Source organism: Pristis pectinata, chromosome 28 (assembly GCF_009764475.1).
Source record: "Pristis pectinata isolate sPriPec2 chromosome 28, sPriPec2.1.pri, whole genome shotgun sequence".
In the NCBI taxonomy this organism is placed as follows: Eukaryota; Metazoa; Chordata; class Chondrichthyes; order Rhinopristiformes; family Pristidae; genus Pristis; species Pristis pectinata.
This window is the reverse complement of record NC_067432.1, coordinates 24187560-24200301: the sequence shown is the minus strand read 5'-3', so window position 1 is coordinate 24200301 and position 12742 is coordinate 24187560. Positions and strand designations below refer to the sequence as shown.

Genomic DNA, 12742 nt, shown 5'->3' with positions numbered 1-12742 from the left:
GCCGGTGAGAAGTTGACAAGGAGGTGGTGGTACTTGGCTGAGTAGATATTCACTAGCATGTCTTCCTCCAAAGCACTCCTCACAGTGAAGACTGCCTGCCTCAAGTGTCCCAGGAGCCTGTCAAAGTCATCTTCTCAGGCAGCCCCTCAGAACCAGGATGACTTCCTTCAATTCTAGCCAATGTGGAAACCACAGATGGGGCAGGAGGTGCCTGATGTTTGTGTGGCGATGCACATTGAAACTTCACAGTTCCCAAAACATTCTTAAATCCCTTCAGTAGCTTTGTGTGCCTTTCCCTTCCATATGCACTGCTTCTGACTAACCTATATCTCCTCTGGGGTAGACTTACTTTACAGATGTATCATTAAAGATCCAGTACCAAAAGATTTTGCTTTACAAGTTACAGCAAAGACTGGGGACTGACACGTTCCAGGCTGCAGGAGTATGTGCTCAGGGACACACTGAAGCTCGGTGCAGCTAACACAAAGGCCTTGCAGGGAAGGACTGCAATCTAGGGTCCTGCTGCCAGTGGACACTGAAGAGCTCTGTCCTGTGTAACAGCCGCTCAAACGCTTTTTGGGGGTATTGTTCAAAGAGGTTACATGTCAAATACCAGAGGGCATAGGTTTAAGGTGAGAGGGGGAAGATTAAAGGAGATTTATGAGGCAATTTTTTTTTATGTAGAGTGGTAGGTGCCTGGAACTATAAGACATAGGAACAGAATTAGGCCATTCAGCCCTTCGAGTCTGCTCCGCCATTCAATCATGGCTGATTTATTTTCCCCTCTCAACCCCATTCTCCTGCCTTCTCCCCATAACCTTTGACGCCCTTACTAATCAAGAACCTATTAACTTCTGCTTTAAATATACCCAATGACTTGGCCTCTACAGCCATCTGTGGCAATGAATTCCACAGATTCACCACTCTCTGGCTAAAGAAATTCCTCCTCATCTCTGTTCTAAATGGACGTCCTGTTCTGAGGCTGTGCCCTCTGGTCCTAGACTCTCCCACTACTGAAAACATCCTCTCCACGTCCACTCTATCAGGCCTTTCAATGTTCGATAGGTATCAATGAGATCTCCCCCCACCATTCTTCTAAACTCCAGCGAGTACAGGCCCAGAGCCATCAAATGCTCATCATATGTTAACCCTTTCATTCCCAGGATCATTCCTGTAAACCTCCTCTGGGCCCTCTCCAATGCCAGCACATCCTTCCTTAGATATGGGGCCCAAAATTGCTCACAATACTCCAAGTGTGGTCTGACCAACACCTTATAAAGCCTCAGTGTTACGTCCTTGTTTTTATATTCTAGTCCTCCTGAGATGAATGCTAACATTGCATTTACCTTCCTTATTACCGACTCAACCTGCAAGTTAATCATTAGGGAATCCTGCACTAGGACTCCCAAGTCCCTTTGCACCTCCAATTTCTGAATTCGCTCCCCGTTTAGAAAATAGTCTACACCTTTATTCCTTCTATCAAAGTGCATGACTGTACACTTCCCTACGCTGTATTCCGTCTGCCACTTCTTTGCCCATTCTCCCAACCTGTCCAAGTCCTTCTGCAGACTCCCTGCTTCCTCAACACTACTTGCCCCTCCACCTATCTTTGTATCATCCATAGACTTGGCCACCAAGCCATCAATTCTGCCATCCAGATCCTTAACATATAACGTGAAAAGTAGCGGACCCAACACCGACCCCTGCGGAACACCACTAGTCACCGGCAGCCAACCAGAAAAGGCCCCCTTTATTCCCACTCTTTGCCTTCTGCCAGTCAGCCAATCTTCCATCAATTGCTGTATCTTTCCTGTAATACCAGGGGCTCCCTATCTTGTTTAGCAGCCTCGTGTGCGGCACTCCTGAAAAGGCCTCCTGAAAATCCAAGTAAACAACATCCACTGACTCTCCTTTATCTATCCTGCCTGTTACTTCCTCAAAGAATTCCAACAGATTTGTCAGGCAAGATTTCCCCTTAAGGAAACCATGCTGACTTCAGCCTATTTTATCATGTGCTTTCAAGTACCCCAGAGCCTCATCCTTAATAATGGACTCTAACATCTTACCGACCACTGAAGTCAGGCTAACTGGCTGCCAAGGGAGTGGTGGAAGCAGATATGATAGTAACATTTAAGAGGCATTTAGACAGACAAATAAAATCAAGCTCATTGAAACATGCACAAGTGCGATGAGGTACAGGTACAGCGAAAAACTTGCTCGCAGCATCACAGGCACATAAATTCAGGCAACAACACACAGAACATAAGTTATACATAAATTATACGTATGACAGGTAGGGGATGGGGGGATATAGAACATGTGCAGGCATTTGGGATTAGTTAAAATTGGCATCATGGCCTGCACAGACACTGTGGGCCGAAGGGTCTGTTTCTGTGCTGTATGTGATTGGCATTGGTGCTTTGTACATAGAATTTATCAACAATGACAACACTATGAATGTTTAGACTGGACGACACCACGAATGCAAAGCAAGCCATGTATTGATTTGTTTTTCCTGTACATAGTTTATTTTAATAAAGTTGAGAAATAAAAAGTCTTGGTAAGGCGGGGTGCCTTTAAGATATTGCGAAGTGCACGCACCAGATTTGGAGTAACAGTTACAGAGGGCGTGAAAGCAAACTTCCAAGCAATCTGCCTGTTTGCTGGGCAGGACACGTGCACAAAAGGTTCAACCAACCCAGCGCTCCTGAGTTAAAATACTTGTGAAAGCGAAGTCTGAAAGGTGAGCTGCAGGTTTGTTTGTGTTTTCTGCCCAGAAACCGTGTCCTTGTGTTTAAATGGTAATTGGTGGCTGGGTTAATGTTTGATACTGTTCGGGGGAGGGGGGCAATAAGGTGGTGTATGTGGAGGCTCAGAGCCCCAGGTACAGCTCGGTCTTTGGCGAAGTGTGGCGAGCGCCGGGCTGCGGGCTCTGCGATCAGGAGTTTCTGATCGCCGGCGGAGGGGGTTACACTCGTCCTTCGGTCTCCACGCCGAAAAGGTGAAGCTACCTCAAGGTGCCTTTAAAATCCAGGGCGTGTGTTGGTTCAGGTCGTGCGATTTCGCAAGGCTGGAGGGAGCTGCAAGTTTCTCCCCCCCCCCCCCCTCCTCCTCCTCCTCCTCCTCCTCCTCCTCCTCCTCCCTCCCTCCCTCCCTCGCCGAGTGCGGAGGCAACCTGCGGATTCCGCAGCCCAGGAATGCGGTGACAACCCGCCGAACCAGTCGCGGAGCGGGGAGCGAGGCGCCGCCCTCCGCCTCGCCGGGTTCCGGGGCTCCTGGGCCGGCTGGCTGTCCCAGAATAAGCCCGGGCGTCGGTAGGTTTGGTAGGGTACGCGCAGCCCACCTGCCCCGGTCCCCAGTTGGTGATCCCGGATCGCCCTCCTGTACCCCTGGAGGTGTTTATTGATGGGACCTTGCCCGACGTTGTGGAGGACCTCCCCGGATCACTCTGGGATCATCCTGTGCAGTCCAAGGAGTCTCTGGAGCTGCGGAGGCGACCCCAGGGGTCTGCATTCCGGTCTCGGGGGTCTTGCCTCCCATAGACCCTTGGTGAGGCCATTCTGCCTTTCGAGCCCAGCCTGCTAGCAGTCGGAAAACATGGCTCATCTCTGCTGTGACTTCATTTACTCGCCACGGACTTCTAACGCTTAAACTTGCTAACATAAATCTGGAAACTGAGATTATTAGACTTTCCATTATCTTCTCAGCCCCTTAGCTGTGTGGATAAAGGAATATTTCCGGACATTGTCCTGGAATGGCCTTGCTCCTTGTTCTGAGGAAATAGTGCAGTTACCTTCTACCAACTTTTGAACTGTGTGCATCTTAATTCTCTCATCTTTTAAACTTTCTGTGGTTGTATTCAGGAGAATGAGCCATTGAATCTGGCTTGATTTAACCTTTTATCTCTGTAGCATACACTGAGGGTCTGTGCGTATGTTCATAGTGCTTCTAAGGTAAGGTGCTCATCTAAGTGGTCTGGTTTAAACACCAGCTTGTACGTACCCCTACTCCGAGCTGCAGTCTCTGAGGCTAAATTATCCCTCCTGCCCTACGTTGCTCAGAATGGAACAAAATACTCCAGATGGGGCAAAAAAACAAACTGCTGGAGGAACTCAGTGGATCAAGCAGCATCTGTGGGGGGGGGGGGGGGTGAGGTGGGAAAGAGTTATCAGTGTTCATTTCCCCTCGCAGATGCTGCCTGATCCGCTGAGTTCCTCCAGCGGTTTGTTTGTTGCTCTGGATTCCAGTATCTGCAGTCTCTTGTGTCCCCATATTCTAGAATGGGGTCTAACCAGAAATCGGCACAGTTGAGAAACAGATCCCACCTCTTTGTACTCCAGCCCTGCTAGATAAGCATCAACATTTCATTAAGCTTTTTAATATGGTTGTGTAATTGGTGGCAGAGCTGCTGCCTCAGCACCAGAGACCCAGGTTCAATCCTGACCTAGGCTGCTGACTGTGTGGACATTCTCCCTGTGATCGTGTGGGTTTCCCCAGGTGTTTCTGAGACACGTGGGTTGGTAGGTTATTTGGCTGCTGTAAGTTGCCCCTAGTGTGAGGGGTAAAATCTGAGGGAAATTGATGAGAATGTGCGGAGAATAAGAATGGGATTAATGTAGGATTAGTGTAACCAGGTGATTGATGGTAGACTTGGGGGCTGTTTCCACACAGTATGACTTTAGATCTTTTGGACCAATGCACTCGCATTTGTCTTGCTGGTTAGAACTGGTCATGGTGTGCACTCTCTGGTTTGGTTTGATCATTGCTCCCTGTTACTTGTCTTACATGTTTCTAACTACATTGTTTGACATTAAGGAGACACAGGAGACTGCAGATGCTGGAAATTTGGAGCAACACACAAATGAGCTGGAGAAACTCAGCGGGTCAGGCAGCATCTACGAAGGGAAATGGACAGTCGATGTTTTGGGTCGAGGTCCTTCATCTGGACTGATGATGGGTCCCGACCCGAAATGTTGACTGTTCATTTCCCTCCATAGATACTGCCTGACCCACTGAGTTTCTCCAGCTCATTTGTGTGTTGTTCAACATTGGCTCACCAAGCAAGGCAGCCCTAGTAGATTGAACTTTTCAGCATTTTCTTCTCCCAAAAACTCATTTCTTCCTCTTGAGTTTTTTTTTCCCCATTTACATCCACAACACCATAGACACCTGCCCTCATGTTAACAGTTTCCTGGTCCAACTGTGTTATTTTCACTACGAACGTCTCATCTCTATCCCTTCATTGCTCACACCAGCAGTTCCTGAGGCTCGCTTTGTGCCTTGAATGGACCCAGGTAGACTCCACCACCCTCCCTCACCTGGCAGAACTACTACTTGCATTGAATAGCTTCTCCTTTAACTCCAGCGTTGCTTCTTCAAATTAAAAGGTGATGCATTGGGAACCCAAATGGCGCCAAGTATTCCTGTGGGACATGTGGAATGCTTTCTACTTCTAGTACCTGAGTACCGTTTGGGTACTCTGATCCCTTTCCTTGTCTCAGTCCAGTACTTCATGGCTATTTCTTGTCTTGAATGGAAGATGTTGCCCCCTTTGGGGACAGATTCCCGCCCTGTCCTCCTCCTCTTGGACTTTTTCCTTCCTTGACTTCTCTATCTCCATGGAGAGGAATGGCTGATGACAAGAGTGCACAAAAAGCCCACACATTCCCACGGTTGCAATACACTTCTCCCCATTCCTTCTTCCTGAAAGGACTCTATTCCTTCCTCCCATTTCACTGCCTCCGTTGCATCTGTTCTGATACACCATCTTCCACACTAGGGCTTCTGAGACCAACACACTAAAATCTGCATGTGTTAGAAGTCGGAAATGAAAACAGAAAGGGGCAAAACAGAGTTAATGTTTTAGATCAACGAGCTTTCATCAGACATTCTGAAAATGTTCCCCAAGCCTGGGATTTCCTCATCTGTAGTGGCAAGGCCTCTGACCACATTTTTTTTTCTTATTTCTGGCAGTCATTCCTTGTTTTGCAACTGATTTAAGATAACTGTTCTTCACTTCCTCCAGTCTGAGCTTTTTGTTCCATTTTCACCACAGTCATTCAACTCTTGCTTTTTAAATCTATCCTGAGTGAATTCTATTCCAGAGCATCCTCTTTTCCCCCACCCTTCCCCTTTCTCTGCATTTTAAATCTTCCCTCTCTATTCCCAGTTCCAATGAAAGATCCTTGAAACGTTAACTGTTTCTCTGCACGGATTCTGGCCAACCTGCCAAGCATTCACAGACTTCTGTCTTTATTTCAGGTTTGTAGCACCTGCAGTATTTTGCTTGTGTTCAACATTAAATTGGTTTTCTTTGGATATATCCTTGGAGAGCGATGTCCTGCAGGGCTGCAGACCCAGTGCTGAAGGTGGTGCTAGACAGTAGAGTCTATTGTTGACCACGTGGACATGGTAGACTAAATGGCTTTCTGTCGCCTAAATTTTCTTTGATTGCAGCTAGGTCTTGTTCAACTTTATTCTCTGTTATCTCTGCGTGATTAATAATGTATGTTCCATGGAACTTGTCTCTGTGACACATGGTTCTTCACTTTGTGCCCTGCTGGATTTTGTAGCACCTTTGATCCTGGCTGCTTTTCCTGCTGCAGTGCTAAAGAAGTACTACACTGCCAGAGGACACAGTCTTGTGGATGAAATGTTACACTGAGTCTGTGCCTGATTTTGAGGGACGTGACACTGTTTAAATAAAAGCCAGGGGAGGTCTGACCTCCAAATGGCACCACAGGAGCAGATTTTCTGGTCATTCATCTCATTTGCTGTCAGTGGGATTCACTGTATGCATATTGGTTGCCACATTCCCCTCATTACATCAGTGAGTTCACTTCAAAAGAAGTTCTGATTTGGTTTGAAGCACGAGAAACCAGTTGTATACGCGTTAGCCTTTATCTTCCATTTGTCCTCTTTTCCATTCTGAAGGGAATAGCTGTCTCCCGATAAAATGGCACAGAATGAGATTGTTGAGCACGAGATATGGGCACCAGAGGGGAAATGGAATAGCCCAATCTCAGATTGTTTCATGAAGGTCGGGGAAAGCCAAGGCCAGGCTCCTGTTTGTTTGCATAAAGGCAGCAGTGAACATTAGTGCCGCGCAAAAGAAAGATATTCACAGTGGGTCAGTCAGTGCCCAAAGTGAATTAGAAGTCAGAGACTAATGGAACTGCTATGTGTTTCTGGCTCTTTTTTTTTCCCCCAAGTTTTTCATACTGATACCTTGCAGACTTGAGGGAGAACCTTGAGGCAAACCCATTCCGAGAGAAGGTTTTGAAATGACAGACTTGCACACACGGGATACAGTCACATTAGGTAGCAGAACATTACCTATGTATCTCACAGGACTCCCCAATGGTTCCCTGCAAAGGCCCCTTCTGGTCCCAATCCCATTGACCAGGAGATATCCTTTACCAAATTCCATTCATCTCTTGCCAACCTCCTTTGAATCTCTGAGTCACAACCTATTGCATTCCAAACCCTTGTTGTCATGTACAGATCCCTGTGTGGAGTCACACCACACAGTCTCTGAAACATCCTCCCATCTGTGTTTCCCAAGGTGTGCACTTTGCCTTCCTCTCGTCTCCTCTGCACCTTGCTCCCTCCCTTTCACCACTGATGACACATCATTCAACGTGCCTTACCCCCTGGAATTCCTTAAATTCATTTTCACACCTGTTGTTCCTAATTTTGTTACTGTACCCACTTCTGCTCTTCCTCTGCCGGGGTGATTGTGAACTGTGCTTCCATTACTCTGGCAATGACTTCTAAATCCATTCACTAAGCCAAGGTGTGCCTTGGTTTGGTCATCTTATCAGCCTGCTTTTGTAATATTCACGCAGACTGTGGTTCCCATTTGTAGATTTTCCCAGTACACAAACATCTGTATGAATTGTGGGAATTCTACTTCTAGTCAGTTGCCTTTTGTAGTACATCCTGGATTTTTTGTTGTATTGCTCACTGTAAATCTTATCTTTTACAAACTTTTCCCCCACATTTTTTTTTGTAAGAGACCTACAGCACAGAAGTGGCACTTCAGATCTACACCAAGCACCCATTGACATGAATCCTACACTACATGGAACATAGAACAGTACAGCACAGAACAGGCCCTTTGGCCCACAATGCTGTGCCGACATAGCTAATCCCTTCTACCTACAGAATGCCCATATCCCTCTATTTTCCTCTCGTTCATGTGCCCATCCAAGCCCCTCTTAAAAGCCCCCAAAGAATTTGCCTCTACCACCCTATCAATCAACACATTCCAGGCATCCACCACTCCCTCAGTAAGAAATGTGCCCCTCACGTCTGTTCTGAACCTACTCCCTCTCACTTTAAATGCATGCCCTCTGATATTGGATCGCCACTTCATTTTCCCACATTCCCATTGAGGGTCTACCATTCGCCAACACACTGGGTGCAATTTACAGCAGCCAATTAATCTACCAAACCACACATCCTTAGGATATGGGAGCGCCCAGGGGAAACCCACAGGGAGAACATGTAAACTCTACACAGGTGGCACCAGAGGTCAGGATTGAACCCACGTTACTGGAGCTGCCTAGCTGTTATTTTTCCTTCTGAATAATAGTTGCTTTAATTAGCTAGACACAGAATGTAAGAGCAGGGAGGTTATGGTGCAACTTAAGAAAACATTGTTTGGGCCACAGCTGACCACTGTGTACAGTTCTGGTCACCACACTAGAGGAAGGACACTATTTCAATGGAGAGGGTGCAGAGGAGATTCACTGTGCTGTTGATTGGGATAGAGTGTTTCAGTTAAGAGGGGAGGCTGTGCTTGTTTTCCTTGGAGTTGAGGAGGCCAAAGGGGGACCTGAGGAGGACAAAGAGGAACCTCTGCAGTCAGAGATTCCTACCTGCTTCAAAAGGGCATCAATCGCATAGGAGCCCAAAAAGAGCAGGGTGAGCTACCTCAATGACTATCGCCCCGGAGCACTCACATCTTCAGTGATGAAGTGCTTTGAGAGTTGGTCAGGGTAGTATTAAATTCTGCCTGAGCAAGGACCTGGACCTGCTGCAATTTGCCTACTACCTCAACAGCGGATGCAATCTCACTGGCTCTTCGCTCTGCTTTTGGGGCACCTAGACAACAGCAAAACATACATCAGGCTGCTGTTTATCGATTACAGCTCAGTGTTCAACACTATCGTCCCCTCAGTACTAATCAACAAGCTTCAAAACCTGGGTCTCCGTACCTCCCTCTGCAACTGGATCCTTGACTTCCTTATCGGGAGATCACAGTCAGTTCGGATCGGTAGTAAAAACTCCTCCTCGCTGACAATCAACACAGGCGCACCTCAAGGATGAGTGCTTAGCCTACTGCTCTGCTCTCTCTACACTCACGACTATGTGTCTAGGTGCAGCTCAAACGCCATCTATAAATTCGCTGATGACACCACTGTTGGCAAAAACTCATGATGATGAGGAGGCGTACAGGAGTGAGATAGATCGGCTGGTTGAGTGGTGTCACAACAACAACCTCGCACTCAACATCAGCAAGACCAAGAAACTGATTGTGGACTTCAGGAAGGGGAAGTCGGGAGAACACACACCAGTCCTCATTTGAGGGGTCAGCAGTGGAAAGGGTGAGCAGCTTCAAGTTCCTGGGTGTCAACATCTCAGAGGATCTATCCTGGGCCCAACACATTGATCCAATCACGAAGAAGGCACACCAGAGGCTCTACTTCATCAGGAGTTTGAGGAGATTTGGTATGTCAGCAAAGACTCTTGCACATTTCTATGAACGTACAGTGAAGAGCATTCCGACTGGTTGCATCACCGCCTGGTATGAAGGATCCATTGTGCAGGATCAGAAGAGGCTGCACAGGGTTGTAGGCTTCAACCAGCTCCATCACGAGCAGAACCCTCCCACCATTGAGGACATCTTCAAGGGGCGGTACCTCAAGAAGGCGGCCTCCATCATTAGGGATGTTTGCCATCTGGGACATTCCCTCTTCTCATTACTACCATCAGGGAGGAGCCTGAAGACCCACACTCAATGTTTTAGGAACATCTTCTTCCCCTCCACCATCAGATTTCTGAACAGTCCATGAACCTATGAATTCTACGTCATTATTCCTCTTTTGTACAATTTAATTTTTTTTTGGTAACTTATAGTAATTTTTACGTCTTGCACTGTACTGCTGCTACAAAACAACAAATTTCACAACATATGTCAGTGATAATAAACCTGATTCTGATGACTGAGGTGTATAAAATATGATGGATGTAGGTAGGGTATGTTGTAAGAAACTTTTGCCTATCACAGTGGTGTCTAAAATTAAAGGGTATAGGTTTTTGAGGTAAAGGATAAAAGGTGTAGAGATGATCTGGGGAAGATCTTTCTCACCTGGAGGTGGTTGGTATCTGGAATGCACTGCCTGGGTGCCGGAGTCAGGTGATGCCAGAGACTCTCAACGGTTAAGAAGCATCTGAACAAGTACCTGAATCACCAAAGCAAAGGAGGCTACAGGCCAAGTGCTGGTAAATGAGATTAGAATGGTGGGTACTTGAGAGTTGGAATGGATGTGGTGGGCAGAAGGGCCTGTTCCTGTGCTGTCTGAATCTATGACTGTCTCTCTCCCTTTCTTTGTTGGTCTAAAATGTAGTGGTGTTCAGGGGAAATGAAGCAATCCCGGTCACAATGCATGATGGGTTCTGGTTGGCCACCAGGGGAAGAAGGACAAACAGCAATAGGTTGGAGGTTGGAAGATGAGACATGCATGAGTGTATGGGAACCCTAGGCACACCAGTGGGTTGGGACGGGGTTTGCTGTGCACCTGAACTACCTTCAGTCAGTGCTTTAGTGAGATGTCGGAGGCTGTTCCCACTCGGTCATCATCTCTGAGTCAGAAGGTTGATGTTCCACACCAGCAACCTGACCACATGTCCAGCAGCAATGAGTATGTTTGGGTGGGATCTTGCTGTGTATTTATTAACTGTAAAGTCTTTCAGGGCATCCTGTCCTTGGGAAATAGGTCTGGATTTCCTGTTCTTGCTGTGTCCCTGAATGTACACCTGTGCAGCGGAGAGAATCCATTGGTGACTGACCCCTGAGAGGTTGATTCTCTTGCGCTGAGATAAAAGCCTACCCTTCCCTTTGGCAGGGAAGGGGAGGCGGAAGGAATTCAGTTTTTCTATTCTCTGTTTTTCACGAGGTACACGTACTGGCTCAATCTGATGTTGGAGTGGGCCAGGTGTGGAGGTGCCTTGTGCCATTACAGGTGCAGTGACTTGTCCTCCACCATATAAATGACCCGCATCCCTGCAATTTATAGCGGCCAGCAAAGGCAGCTGGTGCAGCTTCTGCCACATTCATTCTTCAGCTCTTTACCAAGCTGTAGAGTTCCTCCCGAGCATCAGCAAGTGTACTAAATTTTCATAGATAGGCACGTGCAATAGGGTGGGCTGAATCTGACTGGAAGGAACTGGAGTTCCTTGGCACAATAGGAAGAGAGATGGGGGTGGCACACTGGGACGTTATGTTACAGTTGTACAAGTCCTTGGTGAGGCCGTCCTTGGAGTGCTGTGTACAATTCTGGTCACCCTGTTATAGGAAAAACGTGGTTAAACTGGAAAGAGTGCAGAAAAGATTTACGAGGATGTTGCCAGGACCAGAGGGCCTGAGTTATAGGGAGAGGTTGGCCAGGCTGGGTCTTTATTCCTTGGAATGTAGGAGAATGAGGGGCGACCTTATAGAAGTGTTTAAAATTATGAGAGGCATAGATAAGGTGGATGGTAACAGTCTTTTCCCCAGGGTAGGGGAGTCCAAGACTAGGGGGCATAGGTTGAGGGTGAGAGGGGAATGATTTAAAAGCGACCTGAGGGGTAACCTTTTCACGCAGAGGGTGGTGAGTGTATGGAACGAGCTGCCAGAGGAAGTGACTGAGGCAGGTACAATGGTGTAATTTAAGAAGCACTTGGATAGGTACGTGGAGGGGCAGGGCTTAGAGGGATATGGGCCAAACGTAAGAAATTGGTTGGGACTCGTTGGGGGGCACTGTGGTCGGCATGGACTCATTGGGCCGAAGGGCCTGTATCCGTGCTGTATTGCTCTGACTCTATAGCGCAGTGGCACTACCAGTCGTACTGCTGCATCGAATTCCAGAGACCCCGGTTCAGTCCTGACCTCCAGCCCTGTCCATGTTAAATTTGCATGTTCTCCCTGTGACCTTGTGGGTTTCCTCCCACATCCCAAAGTTGTGCAGGTTGGCCACAGCAAAGTATCCCCACTGTGCCAGTAAGTGGCAGAATCTGGAGGGAATTATTGGGAATGTGGAGAGAATAAAAGGGGATTGTTGCAGGATTAATGTAAATGGATGCTTGAGAGTCGGTGGGGACTCGGCAGCTGAAGGGCCTGTTGCTATGTTACGTGACTGTGCACCTTTGCAAAATGCTTTTCAACAGTATTGCATGTTTAACTGTGGGGTGTGGCCTGTTGTAAAATCTCTCGCATCAGTTTAATGAAATCCAGCCCTGAGCATTTCTGTCAGGTTGGTAATAATCTGGTTGCGATCTTTACCCAGTGACTAATAAACCTGTCTAATGTCCTGACATGATATTTTGAAGTCAAGTGTCATATGCAAACAAAAAGTTTTTGTATGGTTCCTTTACTTCTCAGAAGTGCTTCACAATCAATGCCAGTCACTGCAACATCTGTTGAAAGACAAAGTTGAAGGCCCTTTATCAGCAGGGTTCAGACGCTGCCTGACCTGCT

The 12742-nt window shown here is 47.3% G+C and overlaps 1 protein-coding gene across 6 annotated transcripts in view; it reads left to right on the top strand.

Annotated features, from left to right (window-relative positions):
* Nucleotides 1–2637: 2637 nt before the first annotated feature.
* cers3a (ceramide synthase 3a) overlaps nt 2638–12742 on the top strand; it is a 65425-nt gene continuing 55320 nt past the window's right edge. For 2 of the 6 annotated variants that reach the window (XM_052040493.1, XM_052040500.1), the window contains exon 1: nt 2638–2743. The gene's annotated coding sequence lies outside the window, so the exon portion shown is untranslated. Of the gene's footprint in view, nt 2755–2861; nt 3018–3176; nt 3315–12742 lie in introns of those variants that run through there. The other 4 variants (XM_052040499.1, XM_052040494.1, XM_052040498.1 and 1 more) reach the window with 4 other exon arrangements.